The sequence below is a fragment of the Podarcis filfolensis genome (assembly GCF_964270895.1).
Source record: "Podarcis filfolensis genome assembly, chromosome: W".
In the NCBI taxonomy this organism is placed as follows: Eukaryota; Metazoa; Chordata; class Lepidosauria; order Squamata; family Lacertidae; genus Podarcis; species Podarcis filfolensis.
This window is the reverse complement of record NC_139619.1, coordinates 4,802,904-4,811,618: the sequence shown is the minus strand read 5'-3', so window position 1 is coordinate 4,811,618 and position 8,715 is coordinate 4,802,904. Positions and strand designations below refer to the sequence as shown.

Genomic DNA, 8,715 nt, shown 5'->3' with positions numbered 1-8,715 from the left:
CTAGCCAAACCCCATGTCCACAGCTGCATATTTAGTAAGCTTTTGGGTGAACTGCACATCCGGAGTGGGAGGATTACTAGCTGCATATTAATAGGGGGAGGGGGAGCTTGGATTTGGGGTGCAAGCAATTTGTTTTTTGTTTCCCCACTCGAGATGCTTGCTGTGGCTAGGGCCGGGCGATATGTCAATATAGATATATTTTCAAATCAGCTTGAAGTCTAGATAGTGAGACTGGTTTCATAATTTCTGACCTGGCAATATATTGTGAATCATGATGTGTGTGTGTACTATGCAAAAAACACCATGTGGGGGGAAACTGTGAAGCCAGCCAATGCCTCTACATAGCTCCATCTTATTTCAGACATTGTGATATATTGGTGTATTGCAATGTTTAGCTAGTGATATATCACCGTGTTGAAAGCCAGCTATCGCCCAGCCCTAGTTGTGGCCTCAGAGGGCAAGACTTGTCCACCCAGCTGGAGCAAGGAAATAATGCATACAGGCACACATTCTGTCAGGCTCTCATGCCAGTCCCGCTTGTCATTGGACCTCCAGGAGAAGCAGTTTCTGGATATCGTACCCCAGGATGGTGATGACTCCACTGAGTGGCCAAGGAGATCTGGCTTTTGGTGGACCACCTCTTCAAGAATGCCTGCCACCAGGTGAGCTGAGGGGGACGGTACCATTGAAAGGATGGGTGTGGGCTGGAATCCAGTACCAGTTTTGGGGTGTGCAGGTTCCAAACCCCACAACTGATTTATATCTTAGCTACCGACTCGCTCTTACAAACTCCTGCTGTGAGTATAGTGGCACCTTGGTGGAGCGGCAGCGGGTGGGACATCCAGCATATAGTATTCCTTAGAGCGGCTCAGAAGAACCCAAGTGTTCCCAACCATTGTCTGTCTATCCCTAGCAAAGCGGCTCTCTGAGACTGGCCACTAGAAGAAGCGGGGAATGATTTCACTCTCCCATTGCCCCAAATCAGGAGAAGGGTAGTAGGAATGCTACTGTGGAAAGCAGGTGGGATACAATTCTCAGCCCTTGTGCCAGCTCTCTTGGTGATGGGCTTCTCTCCATTGTGGCATTCCTCGACCTCACATTATGCACCCCAGGGCTGGATTGTTCTTCATGCTATCCAGGATGTACCTCATCCCTTCCGAACGCATGGGTGATACTCTGCTTCAGGAGGACCTCTTCCAGACCCCGGGCACGCAGGACGAGCTGCAGGAGAGAATTGAGTGCCTGGACACCAGCATTCCCGAGACAATCCGTATCCTCTTTGGGGGACATTGTTGGGGAGCAGGGCTGCTTGGTGGTTTTCTTTCGCTCTTGGCTGGAGTGGACCTCACTTTTATATACCTGGTGGCTTAGGTTCCTAGGCCAGCCCATCCTTAAGGCTCTGGGACACAGCACAATGAAATGCCCACAGTCAAGTCCAGTCATGCATCCAAACAGCTTCACAGCTTTAACCCCCATTTGGAAACATCAGCCTGGCTAGATAGAGCAGAGGTGGGGAACCTTGACAGGCCCGCAGGCCCCACATCTAGCATCATACGTGGTGTCAGATGTGGAGACAGGTAAAGACATGGCTGCAAAGGAGCTTCAAGGGTGCGTTCAATTGTTCTTTGGCAAGCAGGGTTTCTTGACCGCACTTTTGGAGTTGACCACTAATATTTGTTGTTTGGATTGAAACCATGCCTGCAGAAGGACATTTCCTTGGCAGATCAGCTTTGCAGGCAGCTTCGTCAAGAGGGGAGGTGTGGGATAATTACAGTGGGGTGGCTCAGCTGGTAGAGCGTGACACTCTTAATCTCAGGGCTGCGGGTTCAAGGTCCACCTTGCGCCAAAAGGGGGAACTTGCAAGGTGGGCCCAGATGTATAAGGACCAAGCTTCTTGCTTTGGACCAGCCTGGGAAGGAGGCAGGCTGCAGGTAACAGGACAGAACACTTCCCTTGCCAGGCTGTCAATAGCTGGCAGTGACCACTCGGTGGCCGAAGCTCTGCTCATCTTCCTGGAGGCAGTGCCAGAACCAGTCCTTTGCTATGAACTGTATCAGCGCTGCCTTGAGTGCTCACATGACAGCCACCTCTGTCGCCAGGTCGGCCCCAGAGCCCCATCTCTTCCTGGCTGGTCTGTGGTGTGTACAGAAGCATAGAATCAGAAGGGATTTCCAAAGTCATCTAGTCCAAATGTTGCCGCGAGTAACAGGAAATCCACTAAAACATCCCTGAAAGCCAGTAAACCGGCACACTGGCAGGAGGGCTAGTCTGGTCTGGGAAGCCTTGTTAACTGCAGAGGTTGCTGATGTCTCCTTTGATAACCATCCCTCTCGGTTGTGGAGGGTGGGTGGGGTGCGCACATGTTGCCTTTTTGCTTTCTGACCAGGACTTGTAACAATAGCCCACCTGTTTCAGTGAACCTCGCTTGAATTTCCAACCCAGGAAGCGGCCATATACTGGGCCATCTAGCTCAGTATTGTCGAAATTGACAAGCAGTGGCTCTCCAGGATTTCAGACAAGGGATGTTCCCTACCCTCCTGGGAGATGCTGGGGGTGGAGCCTGAGACTTTCTGCATGAAAAGCAGGTGGTTTACTGCAGAGCTATGGCCCTTCCCCCAAGATATCTCAGTTGGTAGAGCATAAGACTCTTCATCTCAGTGTCCTGAGTTCGAGTCCCACCTTAGGCATTGCAGGGGGTTCGATTAGTTAACCCTTGTGGTCCCTTCCGACTCTACAGTTGTATTATTCCCCAAAGTTCCCAGCAGAGTTCTAGTCCGGTTACCATTTTAAACATTCTTTTTTTTTATGCCAGGTCTAAACCTGCAAACATAACAAGTACACCGTGCTAGTGATCCATGCCCCTCCTCTAGCAAAGCTCTGCACTGAAACTCCAAACCGCCCCTCCCTGTCTTGCAGGTGATCTGCCAGTTGCCGCGGTCGCACCAGAACGTGTTCCGCTTCGTGGTGGCTTTCCTGCGGGAGCTGCTGAAATACTCTGAGAGCAACAACGTCAGTGGCAACATGCTAGGTAAGGCCTCCCTTCATGCAAATGTTTTCGCTTCCCTGCAGCCACCCTCTTCGCCAGCCTCCTGCTACGGCCTCTGCCCAACGTTCTACCGAGTGCCATCGGCTTCCTCCTGGGCTTCCTGCTGGGGGCGGATGACTACGAAAGGTGCCAAGCGTGACTGGAGACGAAGTTGGGAGGGAAGAGGCAAGGCCCAGCCTCTGTTCTCTGGTGCCTGCCCTTCCCCTTGTGCCATCTTGCCATGTGCCAGCTCCCTTCCCTGTGCTTCGCCCTTTCCACCTTTTCCTCTTGACTCCTGACACGGTTGCACACTTGGCTTTCCACATGGTTCCAGGGCATTGGCAGAAGGTTCAGGGTGCTTGGGGAGGGACCCTGTTGGAGGACAGTCATTCCCCTGCCCATCCTACTACCACCACTGCTGCTCTCAGTCCCTGCGCAGTAGTCCACGCTCTCCCCTTCTGCTGCAGCTGAGCATGTGCTACTCTTGGTGGGTACCAGGCATAAGGATTCCTGGCCTGTCCTGGGATTGCAGGACCTCTTTCTCTGTCCCCCCAGCCTTGATGCTCATCAAGAAGGGGCAGGGCAGCCACTGTGGCCCACGTACGCCTTAGCCTGCTCTCTATAGTTCAGCTATCTGTCCCCATTCTGCCAAGTAGAGTTCTAGGGTGTTCATTCTTCATGAAACACTAAGCACTGCCTAAAGGGACCAGGGAGGAGGAGGGGGCGCAGGCTGGGCAGCAGGAGGGGAGCTGAGGCAGTGGGTACAGCTGGGTTGGGTTGGGCTCCCCACCCGACCCCAAGTTCTGCAACTTTGTCTTTCTGCTTTTCTGTCCTGGGTTCCTGTACTTGGTGCACACACACTCTTAATTTATTGGGAAGCGGTTGTTTCAAAATGAAAGATCCGTTGTGCAGAGATTGTTCTGGTGTTTGGAGGGGAGCTACAATTGCCTTTGCTGGTTTCGCCACTGCTCTGAAACTCAGCCAGACTTTCCAAATGTAGCCGCCTTGGGCCCTCGCAGCACACATGAGGGAGAGGCTGTGGAGAGGGGGTGCTGCATGGGGCATCAGGTCGTGCAGATACCATGGAATCTGACTTCGCTCTTCACAACAAGGCTTGCAGGTGCAGAAAGAGGGCTACATTGCTTCCCCAAGGTGTTTCTCAATTGCTCTCCTTCCTCATACTGCTTGCAGCTTGCAAGTTTCAGCCCAGCAGCAGCTGGCTGCGAATTATTGCATAGACTCTTGAGGGGAGGTCTGCCCTCCCCTCTCCCCATTAAGCTTTGTCTCCAGGGCTCAGTGGTAGGAGGGAGAACAGAGGCAGAAAAAGAACTGGGCTTGGCTTGAGGGGGTTATGAGAGCATATGTGCACCTGGTGCCAAGGGATAAGGCTGCAGAACTGAGCAGAGCACACTTAAGAGCAGGAGGAGCTGAGCCCTGCTCCCGCCACCACCACCAACAGCAACTCCTAGATGTCCACTTGTTCTTCTCAAGGGAGTCCCCAAAATGACCAAAGGAGTCTGGAGCTCTGAGAGCAGCTATGGAGACTGCAGAGTCTGGATGGGAGCTCTTTTATTATTTATTTTCATTTGAAGTGGGATGGAGTGGAGGCTAGATGGATCACTTGGGGGGGGGAAGCAGGCGGAGAGCAGTGGAACAGGATTGGGAACTTCCCCCTTCCCCACTGAAATAATCCAACTGGGCACCCTAGGAATTGGCAGGGCCAACCTGCGCATGAGGCGTTGCGAGGCCATTGGCTCAAGGGGGGGCAGATCAAGGTCCATAGAGCACCATGCTTGCAGCCATGCCACTATTGTGACCACGGTCAGGCCCTTGTGAGGGTTTTGCCAACACAACCTGCTCCTCTCCAGCCTCCTTTCCTAAAGGAGAAGCAGAGGCAAGGCTCAGGGTGTTTCTAGTCTTCCGGGTTGGCGCCTCCGGCAATGGCGGAGCTCCTCCGATTGGGAGGAACTTGCTCCGTGGAAGGCAGGGTCTGATCGCCACGGTGAAGGCGGAGACCCTCTGAAATCACATGCGGGAGAAGCTTGTGAACTTGGGATTCGGCTGGCACCTTCAGCGCCTCCCCTACTCGCGGGGAAACCCTGTTTTGGGGATACGGAGCGATGTGGGGTGAGTGGCGCGGTGCTTCGAATTGACTGCTTCTTTCATGGAGTGAAGCCGCATTGCTGTTGCCGGAGAGCGCTGACTTTTTCCTGTGGACAATTGGATTTTAAACAACTACCCGTGAGTAGAACTTGGATCTTTAAATAACTTAATTTGGCATCGAAACGGGGAAGGTCTTAAACAGGAAGTCCGCCTTCCCCTTTTGTAAATAGATTGAAGCAAAGACGTTATAAGCTAAAGTCTTTGAAAGCTCTTGGCAAAGGATTAAATTTTCATCGGTTAAAACTACAAAACCCCCCTTGGAAGCAGGAGAAGAGGGGGGAAATTTTGGACTTAGCGAGCCTGCAGGAGAGAGTGAAAAACCAAATTACCACTGGTCCAAACCTGGAAAAGGGCTGCCAGAAAGAGTGAAGTTTTGGGAGAGTCCATTGACTGCGAACAGAACATTTTTGACAGCTAGTTATATAAGAGAAAGATACTGTTTCCATTGTCCTCTTCTGCGTTTAAAAAGGAGGGAAAGTAACTGGAAATTGAAACTATTTTTATGGCTTGAATTGTGTTCGAAAGGATTGATACAAGTGGAGACTGTTTCCCTCTAGAGGGAGTCTTTGAAACTGTCACAGGAGTGCAACTGGGGAATCACCAGCTGCAAGATAAGTAATTGTGAGAACCAGAGATTGACCTTGGACCATTCAAAATGTTGACAGGAGAAGCCATTGTGACGGTGTTATGTAAGATAAGATACTCACTGGAACAGCTTCATAAGAAGACGGATGACATGTCTTTTAAAATTGACAACTTGGATCAAAAAGTGACTAATTGGAGTTAAAAAGTGAGCACCAACACAGAAATAATTCAGGACTTGGTACAAGAATCTACTTTGGCAGGACAAATTGTGGAGGAGAAAGAGAAAGCTGTGGTTGTTGAGCCTAAAGTAATACAAGCGGGATCCTCAGCCTTACAGAAGCAAATTGAGGATTACAAGTTGAGGCCTTCTATGATTGAATCTAGAAAAAGCCAGATTTTGAGGATTGGATCCCGGCTTGGACGGAAGAAGGAAAGTTGGAAAGATCCCTCTATGCAGGGATTAACTGACTTTTGGGACATGGACTTGGGTCTGGAGGAGATTGGAGTTCTGGGGGCCTTTGGATTTGGAGGAATTTTGAAACATGTCATGAAACATCTTATAGACCTCAGCTTCAACTATGGAAATTTGGCTGACCTGTCCGGAAGGAATAAAAGCATTGTTAGGTTGGAGTCTTCCCGAGATCTGCTCTTTGGCATTAAAGAATATGAAGAAGACCTGCAGAAGGGACCTGGAAGAGAGTTAAGAGCCTCGGACATAAGATCTCCAGGTTGATGGACTATATGGAATTGACGGAAAGGACTGGCAGAATCCGAAACCAGGGAGAGGAGATGGTGGAAGAAGATTAGAGAATTTAAAGTTTATATATAGAAATACTGTACAATTAATGAATGATAGAAAAATGGTGGAAAGAAATTTTATGGCCTTAGCAGAAATGTTATAAGGAGTTAAGCATATATAAGTATTTTAGTTTTAATGATAAAAAATATGTTAAGATATTTATAATATGACAGAAAATAGAGAAAGATGGAAAGGATTTGCTGAAACAATTAATAGAAGTGGAATACAAAAAGGGAGGTGAGAGGAAGTCGAGGAAACAAGGGAATGAAAGGTAGAGTATGGAAAAGGTGTGATGTATGTTTTTAAATGGTTATTGTTTTGTTTAGGGTTAAGGTGGGTTAGGGTTTTGTTTAGTTTAGTTTAATGTGTTTAGGTTGTGTTTTGTATTGCTTATATATTGTATTGTATTGTTTCTTTTCTATTTTTTGTTTTTTCTCTCTTGTCTTTTTTCTTTTTCTTTTCCTTTTCTGTAATCTTTAAAAGTAATAAATATTTTTTTTTTTTAAAAAAAGGCTCAGGATGTTTCTGCCTCAAGCAAAAACATCCTCAGCTGGTCCTGGCAGTGGACATTAGAAATTGCTTTCGATATGGAAAAGAGTGGAATGCAGGAAAGTGGGGGGAGGGGAGTGTGTTAAAGGAAAAGGGATGAGTTTTCCAAACTAAAATTGGGGTTGAAGACAGAGCTCTATTGAGTCACAAAAGGGGCTTCTGCCAGCCCAGTGGAATTTCCGGCTCCCCACATCCCAGCGTCTTAAAACACAAGAAGAGCTTGGGGAGTCAATTTTGTGCATAAAGTAGATGTTTGGCATGGTCTGTCCTTGATGTGAAAAGAGGATCCTTTCAATATTTACTTTGGTGAACTACAGCTCCCACAACAACAACTCTGAAGATGACGCAGATGTTCAGAGCGGGGTGCTGATAATGCCAAGGTCATAAGTTTGATCCCTGTATAGGCCAACTGCATTATTCCTGCATTGTAGGGGATGGAACTAGATCAGTGGTTCCTAATTGGCTGATTACTGAGGACCCCTTATTTTTCAAAAGCCACCCCCTACTTTTGAAAAATTTGATAACTCTATGGTAGTTACCTCTGCAAAGCAATTTTTTGAACAAAATGTGGGGTAATAAGCAAAGGATTTTAGGTATACTAAAAACAACAAGACCGCCCATAAAATGTATGCTATTGCCATGCCAAAATGAGAGCAAATTAGTTGGAGGGAAGCAAGGGATGGGGCCACGGACCCCTGATTGGGAATAGCGGGGACTTCCGGTCAGCGCCAGCGATTAATTGGCGGATTTTCCCCCGAGCTCCGGGGGAAGTCTGCTCAGCGGGTTCGGGTCCTGCCGCTACGGCGAAGCGGGAACCCCTAAAAATCACAGGCGCGGAAGCCTGTGAACGAGGAGACCCGGCGGGCACCTTTTGCGCCCCCCCAAAACCGCAAAGGAGCCTTTTTAAAGGCTTCGGAGCTGCAGCGGGTGAGCGGCGCGGTGCTGAGGGTCGTCTACCCAGCCTGTTGAGTGAAGCCGCATCGCCATGATCGGAGAGCGCTGATTTCTTCCCAAGAATTTGGACTTAAAAGCAACTACTCGTGAGTAGGATTAACGGACTTAAATTGAAATTAAATTAACAAGAATTTTGGCACTAGCACGGGAAAGGTACAAAAAGGAAGTCTGCCTTCCCGTTGTGTAGACAATCTAAAGCAAAGTGACTGTAAGCTGTAACTTAAGAGTGAATATTTTCTTGAAATTAGTAATCTATCGTTTGGAAGAGGATTTCTCCCCACCGTTTGGCAGGAGCGGAGGGGGGTGGAAATTGAACTTTTTATGCCTGTAAGAAAGGAACGAATTTAAAAAGAGCATCCGCTGCCTTGATCTCTGGAGTCGGACTGCCTTGACAGGGAAACTGAATGGTGGACTGTCAGCACATTGGGATTGTTTGTAGCAGTAACTCTGTGTAAAGATACAGTGTCTTTGGATGGACTTTTACATAAAATAGCATTGAAGATAAATTGGAAACTGTGGCTAATTGGAGAAAAGGGGGTTTTTAAAGAGACATTGGTTATAAAATTTCAAAGTGAAGTTGGAACTTTTCCCCCTAGTGGAGACTTTGTTGCAACAATAACAACTAAGCCACTAGAAGTGA

The 8,715-nt window shown here is 48.5% G+C and overlaps 1 long non-coding RNA gene across 1 annotated transcript; it reads left to right on the top strand.

Moving 5' to 3' along the window:
• The first annotated feature begins 609 nt into the window (after positions 1–609).
• On the top strand, positions 610–2,101 carry LOC310753798. Its single transcript, XR_014543459.1, has 3 exons — positions 610–662; positions 1,186–1,270; positions 1,972–2,101. It is a non-coding gene; the product is annotated as an uncharacterized lncRNA (long non-coding RNA).
• The last annotated feature ends 6,614 nt before the right edge of the window (positions 2,102–8,715 follow it).